Below are 15,685 nucleotides of genomic sequence, written 5' to 3' on the forward strand. Positions count from 1 at the left end.
GTCGTGTGAAAGCCAAATACCCTACCTGCTGTAAAGTACTTGCTCTCTCTGGCCCTGAATTGTGCTTTTATAACTAGTTTGCTTTCCTTCCATCCCACCGCATCCCTCACTTGATGGCTTTTCAAAATCACTTTTTATATGAAATAATTTAATGTTACAAACTTTAAAACCTGTCCTTTTGCTCTTTTACTTTTTTCTTTCCTGTCAACATTTCCCCCCAAATGATACGTTACTTACATGATGGTCCTTTATTCCTTCAAAATAATGGAGAGTATCCTTTCTAAGAATAGTGACATAAATACAATACATGCCACCAATAGCATAAAATCTACATTGATTCAACTCTTCCTATCAGGATTCCAAGCTTGTCAGTTGGAAGGTCTTTTGTGGCATTTCCCTTTCTCCCTAGAGGACGAATGCTGAAATGGTTCACATTACGTTGTGATGACTTCTCAGCACACTTTAACCAGGAACAGTTCTCAAACATCCCCTTCTTTTCCTTGGGGAGGAGACTCCTGAAAAATCTCAGGGGGGTAGGCAAAGGGCCATTCCTGGAACTGCTCTGCCAACCTGGCTTATTTATTCAGTACTCCAGCATAGTGATGAAGCTGCTGGGTCACATCAAGGTGGTGTGGGGTGTTTGTACATGTGTTGATGGAGCAGACCTAGGCCTCCATGTGCCCCATATTTTGGTCCCCAATGTTTTCCTTTGCAATTTATGGCACCCAGATGCTCCTTGTTAGTAGATGTTACTCTTAGCTGATTGGTCTGCCACGAGGAAAAGGTTTTCCCCTTAGATTCAGGTCATGGCTTCTCCCTGCAGAAGGAAGGTGTCCTGGGGATGAGACACCCAATTCCTTCCAGGACGGTGCTCATTTTAATCTGCTCTAGAGATTGCATGTCCGCTTTATTTTATTTTTCAAAAGTAATATTCATCTCTTGTTAATAAGAACTATTCGTGGGCAGAGTAGTTAACCCAGTCAAATATTTGCTCCTCAGTATATTGCACCCCTGGAGTTATCATCCACCCATAATTCTCGCCTGGAACAATTTTTACGGTCCACCTGGAACCTTTCCAGCGTTCGGAACCAATTCGAAACTCGGGTTTCTTTCCCTGGGTTCCCCGAATCCGAGCTGAGTCGTCTCCATTTTGCAGAGTCCTTCACGGACCTTTTAAAGGCAGAAGCTAGGAAGTCAGTCATCTACAGGAAATGAGGTGCAGTGGGCAGCGCCCCAGGAAACCATTCACCGGTGATCTGCATAAAAAAAAAAAAGTGAGGGGCTGAAGAGATAGCATGGAAGTAGGGCGTTTGCCTTGCATGCAGAAGGACGGTGGCTCGAATCCCGGCATCCCATATGGTCCCCAGAGCCTGCCAGGAGAGATTTCCGAGCGCAGACCCAGGAGTAACCCCTGAGCACTGCCGGGTGTGACCCCCCCCCACCCCAAAGAAAAGAAGTGGCCAGTGAGCACTTTACTCTCTGGATCCCTTTCGATTCCTCTTCCTGGGCCACTCGAGCTGCCTTGGGGTGGTGGGGTGGGCCCGGGTCCACGCTTCCCCAGCTCCTCACCCTGATCCCGGGTTCCCCCAACTCCCAGGCTCCACCCGGGGTGCAGCTTCAGCCTCGGGGGTCCTTTCTTGGGAAGGGGCCTGCTGGGTGGAGACCATGCCCGGGGGCCTGCGACGCTCTCCCCTTGGCCTGGCCCATCACGCGCACTGCGGCCCGGCCCAAGGAGAGGGCGAAGTAGAGACACATTGGGGGACTGGCACCCTGGCGCCCTGACAGCCGGTGCCGACCCGGACTTCTCTCTCCCTGCCGGGCCGAGCCCCAGCGGGCCGCCCGAGATGCGCGCTCCGCCCGGGGACCTCCTGGAGCGTGGCCCGCAGGTGGCGGCGCGGACGAGGCGGGGCCGGGCAGGGCAGAGGCGGGCTCGCCGGGCGCGTCGGGCGGTGACGGCACCGCGGAGGGAGGTGCGGGGAGCCATGGCGAGAGGCCGCGCGGCACAGCCGGAGTCCCCCGCCGCTGCGCCCCAGCCCGCGCGCGCCCCGAGGCCCTGAGCGCACGGAGGAGAGGAGAGGACTGGAGAGGACAGGAAAGGGGCCGCCCGGCCGGCTGCGGAGAGGAAAGCGGAGCCTCCCTCCGGGCGGCCGGGGCCGGGCCCAGAACCAGAACAGAACCAGGACCGGGACCGGGAGGAGACTTCTCTGCGCTCCGGAGAGCCCCAAGCGTCCCCGCAGCCGCGCGCCTCTCCCGGGTAAGCCTGGGGTCCGTGCGCGCCTGGGGCTGGGCTGGGCTGGGTTAGGCCGGGCTGGGAGGGAAGGACGCGGGGCCCGCAGCCCCCCACCGGGTCGGCCGCACCTACCAGAAGCTCTCGGGAGCGCCCCAGGGGACGTCGGATCCCCCCCCGGTTCGTTCCCGTGCTCGGAGGTGACAGTGGGGCGACCTTCAGAGAGCTCCGGGGAGCCCAGCAGCGCCCCAGCCACCCCTGCTCCCCACCCCCGTGCACGGCTCCGAGGTCCTCCGAGGACGCCTGCAGGGTCTGAGATTGGCACCTCTGCCCCTCCATCCTTGCCACCTTCCCGGGGGGCAGTTGGCACGAGTTCACACGCTGTCGCTCTTATGTCGTGACTTTTCCAACCTCCGAGCGAGCTCAAGCCAAAACAGGGCCCGGGATTTCTGTTTATTTTTTGCAAAGTTGTATCCAGAAACTCTCATCCAAAAGCCCACCAGCCGGCCGGGTGTCCTCTGTGCGCTCAGCCCAGGAGGTCCTGACCCTCCTGGCTCCTATTCTGGGACTGTCTCCTTGTCTGTCTCCTTGGAAAACCTTCCAACTGTCAATGTTTAAACAACTAATGACACAACCCCCTCCCCCCCCCCCCCGGTTTATGTCAGAACATCTATCTTTATTGGATTGGAAGAAGTGAGTTGATGTAAATCATGAGCCTGGAGGTATGTATCTCAAACTGTAAGTTAGGATGGTAGCTTTTCTGGAACTCTTGGTTCTTTGTGGCAAGGGGCAAGATTCCCCCTGGAAAGCAGTTGGGGACTGAGACAGAGGCCTCCTTTGCAATGTCTTTTTGCAAGAACTGGTTAAATTGGCTCCTTCTTAGTGAACTCTGGATAGTGCCCGTGCACTGGGAGGGGTGTATGTGGGGGAGGGATGGGGTTCTCTTGAGTTCACAAGGATGATGGGCCTGGAGCCAGGGGCAATTGGACCTGGAAGGCTGGAGTATCTCTGCCCTCCTTCCCCTGAATCTGGCTTTATCCGAGAGAGGTACCCGTCCTGCTGGAGAGCTGAGTTGGGTGATTGAGTCCATGCTCAGAGTTGGCATGAATTTGGGTTGCAGCTGGGTCGGGACACTCACCATTTCCTGTCGGAGGCCCCAGGGAGCTGTGGGATTTGGTTTCCCATCCATCCCCTGCTCTTCCCAAGGGTGCCTCCAGCCTGGGGTGTTCTCTGGGGTGTTCAAAAGGACACCGGCCTTGGAAGAGGAGCACGGACTAAAATCCCAGCTCCTCCTTCCTGTTGGCTCTTGTTTCATCCCCTCAGACCTCCCCTCTTCTGCTCCCGTCAAACAAAACAAAAAGAAACCAAAGCAAAAGAAACTAACCCAAACAAAACTTCCTTCTACTGCCGGAAGGATTAGAGCATTTCTGAAAGTGTCCCTAGTAGTGTCCTGAGGGCTGGAGAGAAAGCACTGGAGGCAAGGTGCTTGTCTTGTGCATGCGGTCGTGTCTGCCTTGACCATGGTTCAAATCCCCAGCACCATCAAGGATCACCAAGTACTGCCAGAAGTCACTCCTGAGCACAGAACCAGCAATAGCTCCTGAGCACTGCAGGATGTTGCCCCCAGTTCCCAAAATAAATGAATAACCATAAGCATAATTCTAAAAAGTGGTACTTAATGACCTGGAAGGGACTTGATCTTATTCCGGCATGACTGGGTTTGTGACTCGTTTATCTATTTGAAGTCTAAGGGAATACTATAACAGTTATTATAATCTTAATTAATATCTTTGAGAAAGGTTTATTGCAAAAGTCAAGGCAAATGTTTGCAAAGTCTTTAGGGGGAAAAGCATCACATCATTTATTTGCACTGAGAGACAGACACTGAAACTTTGCAAATCAAATGACACAGCTTGTCATTGATCAGGACTTTTCCTTTCATTGAGTCTCAACTCCTGGCTTTCTCCGTGAGCCTGCATGGGAATTCATGGCCTCCCTCAAACTTATTTACAAAATAGCCTGCCATTGGCTGGAAGCCTTACTTATAGTAGAGTTGCTTCACATATATTTTGTCTGTTTTGTGTACTGTAACTACAAAATAAGCTAGAGAAAGAAAAGTGTTAAAAGTTGTGGAGAAAATACAGAACAATACTGTACCATATTTGTTGAAAAACAATTCTGCCTTTAAGTGCACAATACACTGCAGAGGCCTGTTGTTCAAGGGTCAACTGTATATGACCAAGAAGGTTAATAAACTTGGGGATCATGATACAACAATCAATCTCTTCACATATATGAGTCCATGAAATTGGACCCTGACTGATTGAACTCCTGTGCATTGAATGTGTACAAGTTTTTTGGGGAAGGACAAAGGCTGTTTCTTTGAGGGAATTAGAATGTTAGTAGGAGACCTGTGTACCCATCCCCGGGGCTCAGGGAGCTTCCAATATTTTACTTATATTGCCAGGTAGTGTCTCAAAACTATGGAGGGGTCTTCTGGCTCCTCTTCACCATTTCCTTTCTTTCTAAGCCGATGTACCCTCTTCAGACTTGCTTTCTTAGTGACTGGATTGGCATGGAGGCCGCCTGCAGGGCCAAACTGTCATGGTGTGCATGAGGTGGAAGAAGATGGATTAGGTGGAAGGTGCGCTCTTAAAAAAATCCCAGTTTGAGGCTGGAGCAGTGGTGCAAGTGGTAGTGCGTCAGCCTTGCATGCGCTAACCTAGGAACAAACGTAGTTTAATCCCCTGGTGTCCCATATGGTCCCGTCCCCCAAGCCAGGAGTGATTTCTGAGCACATAGCCAGGAGTAGCCCCTGAGCATCACCGGGTGTGGCCCAAAAACCAATTAAAAAAAAAGTTCCAGTTTGCAGCTGGCCTTCTAGAAAGGCTATATCCAGCCTCATCTGCTCTATGGTATGAGCTGCTCCCCAAAGCACCGCCACTGCTCTATGGTATGAGCTGCTCCCCAAAGCACCGCCAGTTCTATCTCTGAGTTCTCATGGTGCCGCTGGTTTCTCCTTGGGAAAGTCTTTTGGCTTGCAGGTCTTCTGCAGTGAGTGGGATGGTGCTGCTACTGCATGATCTTCCACCCTTACCTTCAGTGCAAAGGAACCCTGGAAGAGGGGGCTTAGGTGCTTCAGTCCAAAGGTGAAGTCCCCAGCACCTTTCATTATTACTTAATGAATCCCTGGATGCAGAATCAAACCTAGTATTCAGCTTGTTTGTTTTATTATAAAAAAAGCCTTTACAGTTCTTCAATCAGAGACACTTAAAGAAGATGAACTTTGGGGGCTGGAGAGATGATATAGCAGGCAGGGAACTTGCCTTGCCTGTTGTCAACCTGGGTTCTATTCCTGGCATCCTGTATGGTCCTTCAAGTTCTGCTGGAGTGTGCACAGAGTGCAAGCCCTGTGCACAGAGCCAGGAATAGTCAGCCCTGAGCACCACTGGCTGTAGCAAGAAATGTGAGCCTTATTTTCATTGGGGGCTCTCTGAAGCGTGTAGATTCTAATTTGAGGATGTTGGTCTGTCAGATTCTTTCTAATGTCTCTTTTAGTTCCAAACTTTAGCAGATGCCAGCACCTCTGAATAAAGTAATCTTCCTAGAAAAAATGGATTTTGTACTAACATCTGTAAAGGATGTACAGATATCAGGGGGAATTGAAAGATAAGGGGAAATTTAAGCACCATCAGAATATAATTTATCTGGATTAAAGTTATTTCGCTGGGATAGGGAAGAGGGTTGGGCCATATCCTGTGGTGCTCAGGGGCTATTTCTGGCATCTGTGGTGCCAGGGATTGAACTAGGATGGTAGCTACTGTAGTAGCCGATAAGGCAAATACCTTATTTCTGTACTATATTTCTGACCCTGGATTTGATGTTAAGGATGACCATGCTCAGAGTATTTATTGGGACTGTAGAATTTAATTTTTATTTAAAAATTAAGATTTTATTTTATTTTATTTTATTTTAAATTATGAGAACAATGATGCAAAGGTAGAGGACAAGGTAAAGTTACCGTGGAAGGACAATCACCAATAAACAGAGTTCTCAAGAAATCCCGTTGCTGACACCTTAATTTTGAACATACAGTCAAGGAACATTAAGAAGAAATAAAACAGAACCCATGTACAATTACTTTGTCCCTCAAGTCTCCAGATGTACATTATAACATTTCATAGTGGTACACAAAGCAATAAAAATTAAAATTTTAAATTAATTTATTTTGGAGGATCTTCCTTATTCTGGAGACCTGAGGTCCACTGGCTGAGACACTAGGCCAAAGTGAACAAACGGTTCAGTGGTCTGGCCCAGAGGTTTTGGGGTCATTAGGGCCACCCCAGGAGCACTGTGGGTCATGGCGGGGCATATAGCATCAGGAATTGAAATGTAGAGAAGCTCTCTGACTCTTAGGTTGTTTCCTTGGCTACCAAATGTTCTTGATGTTTAAAGATTTAATTTAAAATAACCATGAACATACGGAGTAATTGACTTTTGTTTTTGTTTTTGTTTTTTGTTTTTGTTTTTGGGCCACACCCGGTAACGCTCAGGGGTTACTCCTGGCTATGCGTTCAGAAGTTGCTCCTGGCTTGGGGGACCATATGGGACGCCGGGAGATTGGAACCGTGGTCCGTCCAAGGCTAGCGCAGGCAAGGAAGGCACCTTACCTCTAGCGCCACCGCCCGGCCCCTGTTTTTGTTTTTTTAAGTGTAACTTTATGTCACTAAGAGTACTTTTTTTGTTTTTGCTTGCTGCATTGGGGTTCCAGCTCATGTCTCAAGCATGCCAAGCACTTGGCCACTGAGTCACCTCCCCAGCCTGCACATCTTACTGTGCATTGTACTCCTTCTTAGTCATAGTATTTAACTAGTTACTAGTTTCTTGCTCTTACTGATAGTTTGAGTATATTGATTTTAAAAAATTGCCACAATATTCTAGCTTAACTATTAGCAAGTTCCATATTTGATCACATAGTTATGGATATTTATTTATGCCACCAAACTTGGGTATGAATTAGAATAAGGATCTGAGATTTAATTTTTCTCCTCTAGGCTTGGATAGAATCAAGAATTCATGCATGGGGCTGGAGCAGTGGCTCTAGCAGTAAGGGGTCTTGCCTTGCCTGTACTAGCCTAGAATGGACCGCAGTTCAACCCCCCAGTGTCCCATATGGTTCCCCAAGCCAGGAGCGATTTCTGAGTGCATAGTCAGGAGTAACCCCTGGGTGTCACCGGGTGTGGCCCAAAAACAAAATAAATAAATAAATAAATAAATAAATAAATTCATGCACATGGAGACATATAGGACAGTTAAATATTTTTTCATCAGCCCCTCTGGTTATTTTGGTAAAATCAAAAAGGATTTCCAGGTGACTCTTTTGTTGTTGTTGTTTTGTTTCGGAGCCACACCCAGAGGTGCTCCAAGGTTACTCCTGGATTTTCACTCAGAAATCCCTTCTGGCAGGCTCAGAGGACCATAATGGATGCCAGGAATCGAACCGGGGTTGGCTGCGTGCAAGGCAGACACCCTACCCACTGTTCTATTCCTCCTGCCCTATCCAGGTGATTTTAAAACATCATTTGTATATACTATGGCATGGATTTGTTTTGTTTTGTTTGATGGTAGCATTCTGCAAGCTCTTCGCTTTTAATTTTTGGAAAATGTAGAGGATGTGATCTAATATAGGCTTGCCTCCTTTTATTTTGGTCTCTTTCAAATGATTTCCAGTTTGGGATATGGCCAAAGATAAAATGTCTCCCTGGAATGTTGGCAGTGCTTAGCTTGTATTATGGAAGTGTAACTTTAATCAGGAGGAACAGGGGAGTGAGGTATTCAGAAACCATCCTTGAAGTTATATTTGTCTGGAAGTCCTTGTTGTGAGGAAAAAGTGGGTATGCACAATTGGGATTTCAGATTCCTAGCGGAGCCTAGTGGCCATTGTTTGGGTTGAGAACGGCTGCAGGGAGAGGCCATGCTCCAACAAGGAGACTGGGATTTTGCCCAATTGCTGTTTTGGCCCCAGCTGATTACAGAAACTCATGGCCTCAATGCTCACCTGTGGTGGTGGCTCAACTCCTGGAATCTCAGAGCTCGCCCAGACTGCTGAATCCATAGTGTTGACACATTTCCACTAGTGGTGATGCTCAGAGACACTCCAGGGGATATACCTGTTGATGACCTCCTGGGCCAGGCTCTGGCTGTGTGATTGGTTAGTGCTGATATGAGCTTTTGGTGAACATTTGCTTCCTTGCTTATACTTCCTTACAATATATAACTGCAAGTGCTGGAGTGCTGGAGATGAATCTAGGCCTCTGGACCTCTCTCTAGTCTTCTATTTTTATTTATTTATTTAGCCTTTTAGTCAACATCCAGTGGTGCTCAGGAGTATTTCTGGCTTTGTACTCAGAAATTACTCCTAGCAGGCTTGGAGAACTCAATGGGATGCTGGGGATCATGGGGGTTGGCCATACGCAAAGCAAATGCCCTACCCATTATGCTATTTCTCCAGCCCCTGTTTAATTGTTTTGAAGTACCTCCATACTTTCATCCACAGTTTCTTCTGAGATTGCACTATTTTACCCCCTTACCAGTCACTCTTAGGAGGTCTAATTTCTCTGCTTTCTCATCAACAGTTATTTTCTGCTTTTCACCAACAGCCATGCCATTGCTGTTTTTCTTTTGAGTCACTTTTTACCCTTCGTTCTGCTCTTTCCAAACCTTGGCCTAAGCTTTGGTTTATTTTGAGCCACAGGGAATCTCAAAAGTGGTGGTTCTAAGAACTCTTGTTTCAATCCTGGATCCTGAGGGCTACTTAACATTGCCAGGGGCCACAAGTTTAATATAAGTGGAAAACACATGGAGCTCAGATTCATAATAAGGTTTCTGAAAGTTGTTCTTTGTTTATGGCCTATGCATTCATTTTTCATTACATTTGTAAACATTTTTGTTTGACTTTCTGGGCTACTCCATTCTCAGGGCTTACTCCAGGTTCGGTGCTCAGGGATCACACTTAGCAGTGCTCAGGGGACCATACAGGACTCAAACCCAGGTAGGCTGTATTGAAGCTAAACACCCTACCTGCAAAATTATCACTCAGGCCCAGAATTTTTATAAATCTTAAGAAAAATTAGAGTGAATGAATTAGGTGATTAAAGGAGGCACAGGTTGAAGGGCTGGTCAGTCACTTATAGTGCTTTCATTTTGTGATTGTAGAATATAAGAGCTTCCTTCCTTCCTTCCTTCCTTCCTTCCTTCCTTCCTTCCTTCCTTCCTTCCTTCCGTCCTTCCTTACATCCATCCTTCAGTACTTCCATCCGTTCCTACCTTCCTTCCTTCCTTACTTCCTTCCTTCCTTCCTTCCTTCCTTCCTTCCTTCCTTCCTTCCTTCCTTCCTTCCTTCCTTCCTTCCTTCCTTCCTTCCTTCCTTCTTTCTTTCTTTCTTTCTTTCTTTCTTTCTTTCTTCTCTCCTTTCCTTTTTCTTTTTTTTTTGGGGGGGCCTACCCAGCAGGGCTCAGGGGTTACTCCTGGCTCTGTGCTGAGAAATTTCTCAGGGAACCATAGGGATGCTGGGCATCAAACCCAGGTCTGTCTTGGGTCGGCTGTATGCTAGACAAATGTCCTACTGCTGTGCTATCACTCCGGCCCTCTTTCCTTTTTCTTTTCATTTTTAAAGTTGAGGCAATGGTTTATAAGACCATGTTTAATGGTACAATTTCATACCTTTTGAAAATCTATATTATTGGATAAAAAGCTAGTGTCCTTGCACTGTGGCCAGGGACCCCTGCCTGCCCTCTTCCCCCAGCTACTTCCCTCTTCTGCTCTGTTGACCTGGTTCTTAGGTCAGAGTCCAAGGGTGTGTTTTTTCTTTGCCTTTGTCCATTTCCTTGCTTTGATTCTCATATCCTACACGTGGGATCATCTGCGGGGATTTCCCTTCTCCTGTAACTTAGCTCACTTAGTGTGGCCCCCTCCAGTTCATCTTTTCTTGCAGCTGAATAAGTTGAAACTAAGGTTATAAACTGAGCTGACTGTCTGTTGGACTTGGAGTGTTTGATGCTTCACAGCTGTAAAGCTCCAAAACCCACCTTAGAATGTCAGAGACACTTCAAAAATTAAATAAGGGCTCCATTGATTGAGTAGCAGAAGTTCAAATCTGGTAAGAAATCTGCTGGGTTCCTTAAACAGGACAAATTCTGGTTAGGAAGTGTTAGGAAGTTGGAATATGGGTAAACTTTGTGCTGAATGATTAAAAAACACTAAGCAGACAAAACCCTGAATCTCTGACTCAGGAATAGTTGTATAATGATTTAGAGGAAAGGTGGAGAGAAGGAAAATGAGCAATTTGTGGGGTGTATGACTCACCTATGCTGTATCTTTGAGTATTCCAGTTGGCTGCAGAACTTCGGGACAATCAGATTACTGGCTTTCATAGAACAAAAAGCGAGCATGCCAGAGGGAGGGTGGGTGATTCCTGCAGCTCTGGAGCTGGAGTAGGTTTGAGATGAAATACTTAATGCTATGGAAACCACACTGTTCTTTCTTAGGTACTATAGTCTTGTTTTCATTTCTGACAAAATAAAACACTTCTTATTGAATGACTTGCAAAAGTTGCTGTGCACTTTGCCTATGTTTGAAGCCAGGTTCCCTATCACCCCTTTTCAGATTGGCTCTTTGTCTTTAATATCTTCAAGTGTATTAGTAGTTGTTTTAACTATTTTGCTGATGGTTTTTTTTGTTTTGTTTTTGTTTTTGGGCCACACCCGGTGGTGCTCAGGGGTTACTCCTGGCTGTCTGCTCAGAAATAGCTCCTGGCAGGCACGGGGGACCATATGGGACACCAGGATTTGAACCAACCACCTTTGGTCCTGGATCGGCTGCTTGCAAGGCAAACACTGCTGTGCTCTCTCCGGGCCCCTATTTTGCTGATGTTTTATTAGGCACATATATGTTTAGTAGGAGTGTGAGTTCTTTTTGATGCACATATACCTTGATCATTAAGAATTGACTTCACTGGGGCCGGAGAGATAGCACAGTGGTAAGGTGTTTGCCTTAGATGCAGAAGGACGGTGGTTCGAATCCCGGCATCCCATATGGTCCCCCGAGCCTGCCAGGAGCTATTTCTGAGCATAGAGCCAGGAGTAACCCCTGAGTGCTGCTGGGTGTGACACAAAAACAAAAAACAAAACAAAACAAAACAAAATAAAAAAAAAACAAAAAAAAATTGACTTCACTGTATCTTTTTTGTTTTGTTTGTTTTAACACACTCTTCTGTGCTCAGGGGTTACTCCTAGCTCTGCAGTCAGGAGTCACTCCTGGTGACCATATGGAAGGGATGCTGGAGATCATACCCAGGCAAGGCAAATGCCTTATCTGTTGTAATATCGTTCCAACCACTTACAGTCTTTTATAACCTTTTTCATCCTGAAGTCTATATCATCTGACACTAGTCTGGCCATCCCACTTTTTTGCAGGAATTATTAACTTGAAAAATTGTCTTCTAACCTTTGACTTTAAGTCTGTGTTTGCTCTTACTATACAAATGTGTTTTTTACAGGCAGCAGAATATTGGGTTCATTTTTTTTTTTTGTTTTTGGATCACACCCGGCAGAGCTCAGGGGTTATTCCTGGCTCCAGGCTCAAAAATTGCTCCTGGCAGGCACAGGGGACCATATGGGGTGCCGGGATTCGAACTGATGACCTCCTGCATGAAAGGCAAATGCCTTACCTCCATGCTATCTCTCCGGCCCCTGGGTTCAATTTTTTAATCCATCCTACCACTCTGTCTCTCATAATTGATATATTTAGCCCATCCACTGCTTTGTCAAAGTGAGATGTGTGGAAGTCAGCAAAGGGCTCCTATTTGTGATACCAGTTCCCAGATCAGTATCTTGTCTGATAGCCTTATGTAGTCATTAGAAGGATTACATGAACTAATTGGCATGCTTGGCTCCTAGTAAGCATTTTGGGCAAGCCATTATTATTGTTGTTATTAAACTCCTTATGATCTATTCATCCATAAATAATTTCAGTGCATTCTATGCCACATCCTGGAGGTATGTGCTGCGTTAGTTAGTGTGTAGTGTCTGCTCACTTGACAATTACCTTCTCTGTTTTGAATACAAAGTTATTTCTTCAAGGGTCCCAAGGCATTATAAAAATCCATTTGGATGTGATATTTGGACACAAGTATGAAGGCTTCAGAGATCTCTTGTGGAAGTGTAGTTTAATTAAATTTTGGAAAATATTTAGGCTGATGAATGGTACAGTGGGTAGGGTATTTGCCTGGTATGCAGCCAAATTGGGTCCATTTCCTGGAACCCTATATATATATATATATGGCCCCATGAGGCTACGAGAAGTGATCCCTGAGTGCAGAGATAGGAATAAGTGGTGGAGTTTGATGGGTGTGACCTAACCCCCCCCCAATTTGGAAAATAGCTTTTATTTGGGAAAATAAATTAGCAGACTTATTATTACAATGAAAGAAAAAGAGTGTATGACAGACACCATTGGAAAAAAGACTAAAATGTTGACTGATGCCTTGGGGGTAACAGACATTTGTATTCTGTACTTGGAAGAGAGGAAAATGTATGGTTAAGGCAAAAGAGAAAGGAATGCCCTAGCACCTGCTAAATGTTAACTTGAGAAACTGTTCCCTATGCCACTTCTCTTGATAGTAGAAGAGAGGTGACCAAATAAAAGGGAATAAAGAAAATAAGTCAGGGCTGGAGAGATAAAACAGTGGCTCAGAGTACTGGCCTTGCACACAACCAACCTGGATTCAATCCTGGGCACCCCATATGGTTATAAAGCCTTCACAGGAGTGATCCTTGACTGCAAAGCCAGGACTAAGCCCTAAGGCCCAAATAATTCCCACCACACAAGTGTTTATATCAAACATGGGAAGGAAGGAAGGAAGGAAGGAAGGAAGGAAGGAAGGAAGGAAGGAAGGAAGGAAGGAAGGAAGGAAGGAAGGAAGGAAGGAAGGAAGGAAAGGGTAGGAAGGAAGGGGAAGAGGGAAGGAAGGAAGGAAGGGGAAGGAAGGAAGAAAGGAAGGAAGGAAGAAGAGGGTAGGAAGGAAGGGGGAGAGGGAAGGAAGGAAGGGGGAGGAAGGAAGGAAGGAAGGAAGGAAGGAAGGAAGGAAGGAAGGAAGGAAGGAAGGAAGGAAGGAAGGAGTCTTGGGACTTCATTGATTTTCCATTGGGACATTTGTCTCATGATATACTGCGTTCTTTTTTGTTCTTTTTAACCAGATGAATGCAATTAATCTCTGCCTGTCCACTGTGTTGTGGAGCTTATGCACTTTCTGCTTTTTGTGATCACAAGGGTCACTGCAGTGCTTACACAGTGCTCACCAGCACTGCTGCAGTGCTCACACAGTACTCATGGGGCCACTGAAGTATTCACATGGTGCTCAGTAGGGCCATTATAGTGCTCATATAGTGCTCCCAGAGGTTGCAGTTATACCTTTATATTTATGGTGCATGTGAGTGTCAGATTCTTTAGTTGTGTTTCTCACAAATCTCTGTGTGTAGCCAGAAGTCTTTTTGGTGCCAGGTATCTTTGATAGCAGAACTGCCTGGCACAAACAGAAGCGCTGTCAGGATTGTATGTGGCAGTGCTGGAAATTGAACTTGCTACCTCGCACTTGAAAAGCAGGCGCAGTACTCACTGAGCCATCTCCTTGCTCTTATTTATTTTGGGGTGCTGGAGACCAACACCTAGAACCATGTACATACTCTGCAACTGAGCTCCATCTCTGACTGGGTTTACTCAGTTCTTTCTTTCATACACTGTGGTGCTCAGAGCTTACATCTGGCTCTGCACTCAGACATCACTCCTGGTAGTGCTCAGAAGACCATATATGGTGGTGGGAATTGAACCCAGAAAAGTTCAATCATATCCAGAAAGGTATGATTCTCTCTTGCCCCACAGGTCTAATTCTTTATCGGATAAGAGGCAGAATGGCCAAGAGTAATTGTCATAAATAATTGAGAATTTTCTTCATGAACTCAGAAGTTGCATTCACATTAGTACTCTAGAATGAAAAGGGAGCCTCTTGCAGTCTTCTCATTTATTACAAGAGGAGGAGACTGATTTCAGCCTGCAAATGTGCCTGACCCAGTTTGTGGGATGCCTGGACTGAGAGACCTGCTATAGGCATTGTGGCTTCTCTCAGGGTGAGGAAGGGATGAGTGCCCATGTGGAGGGAGAGAAGAATATGGGCAGGGCGGTGTTGGAACTTGAACCCATGGCCACCCCAAGACAAAAAGAGAATGCATTTGAGTGACATTTGAGACTATTAGGCTGCTTGAGGAAGAAATGGTTTAAGGTGGGGTGGCTGGAGTTTGAGGCTGAGAATTCCCAATTGGACTGGCATCACTGAGGCTGAGGGCCTGGACATTCCATTGCAAATGTCTGCTGAGGTTTCCAACTGGAGATGTTCAGGACACTGGGAAGCTTGAAAGGGAGATCTGAGTGTGAGGTGAGAGTTTGGGCTCAGCCAAATTGAATTGTTGACAAGGGACAGAGCAGGGACTGGGAATTGACCGGTAGTGCAGGGATGGAAACAGCATGTTCTTGAGCTGAAGGATAAGTTTCTTGGGGCTGCTCTGCTGTCAGGTAAGAGAAGGACAAGGATATTCTTAGGTTTGTATACACAGTAGAGGTGAAGATATTGGTCATGTTGTATTTCTAAATTATAAGTGTTATAATTTATTTGGGGAGATGCACAGGTTCAAAACCAGGCCCTCATCCATGCAAGACATGCCTACATTGTTCTTACTTGAGATTTTACCTTTGTGCTTTTGGAGCTACCAGAGTAAGACAAAATTGGAGAGCACTAGAAATAGCTTGTGTTTACTAAATTACAAATTAGCCAGTCTGAATGGATGGCATAAGAAATTTGACAAGACATGATTGGAGAGATAGTACAGCAGGTAAGGTACTTGTTGATCAGGGCTTTTATGGTCAGCACCCCATATGGTCCCTTGAGTACCTCCAGGAGCTGAGACAGGAGTAAGCCTTGAATATAACGGAATACACCCCAAAAAAACAACCAAAAAAAAGATTCAAAATTTTCATGAACACAAAATTGGGGCCACTGTATTTTTTTTTTTTTTTTTTGCCATAGGCTCTCGTCTAGGTTAGCCCAATTGTCCTGTGTCTGGAAATGGAGCCAGGAAGACTCTTAATACTCCAGAGCGACAGACTTGAGTTGGATGCAGGCCTATAGCAGGGACATGAATGGATCAGGCTGATGAGTACTGAAGTGGCAGCTGATTCTGTCAGTAGTTTGGAAACATTGCTTCTTGGCATAAAGGAAATGTATAAGCACTTGGGGGGCCGGAGAGATAGCACGGTGGTAGGGCATTTGCCTTGTCTGGGGCTGACCCTGGACGATTCCTGGCATCCCATATGGTCCCTCCCACCACCACCCTGAGCTTACCAGGAGCA

The 15,685-nt window shown here is 46.3% G+C and overlaps 1 long non-coding RNA gene across 2 annotated transcripts; it reads right to left on the bottom strand.

Annotated features, from left to right (window-relative positions):
- Window positions 1-890: 890 nt before the first annotated feature.
- Window positions 891-1,765, bottom strand: LOC126020804 (uncharacterized). 2 transcript variants are annotated; one of them, XR_007499612.1, is made up of 2 exons: window positions 1,477-1,765; window positions 891-1,256 (listed from the first exon to the last, which is right to left on the bottom strand). It is a non-coding gene; the product is annotated as an uncharacterized LOC126020804 (long non-coding RNA). The 2 variants fall into 2 exon arrangements; XR_007499613.1 differs by having other exon boundaries at window positions 1,472-1,558.
- Between the last annotated feature and the right edge of the window lie 13,920 nt (window positions 1,766-15,685).

The sequence above is a fragment of the Suncus etruscus genome, chromosome 10, assembly GCF_024139225.1.
Source record: "Suncus etruscus isolate mSunEtr1 chromosome 10, mSunEtr1.pri.cur, whole genome shotgun sequence".
Taxonomy (NCBI): domain Eukaryota; kingdom Metazoa; phylum Chordata; class Mammalia; order Eulipotyphla; family Soricidae; genus Suncus; species Suncus etruscus.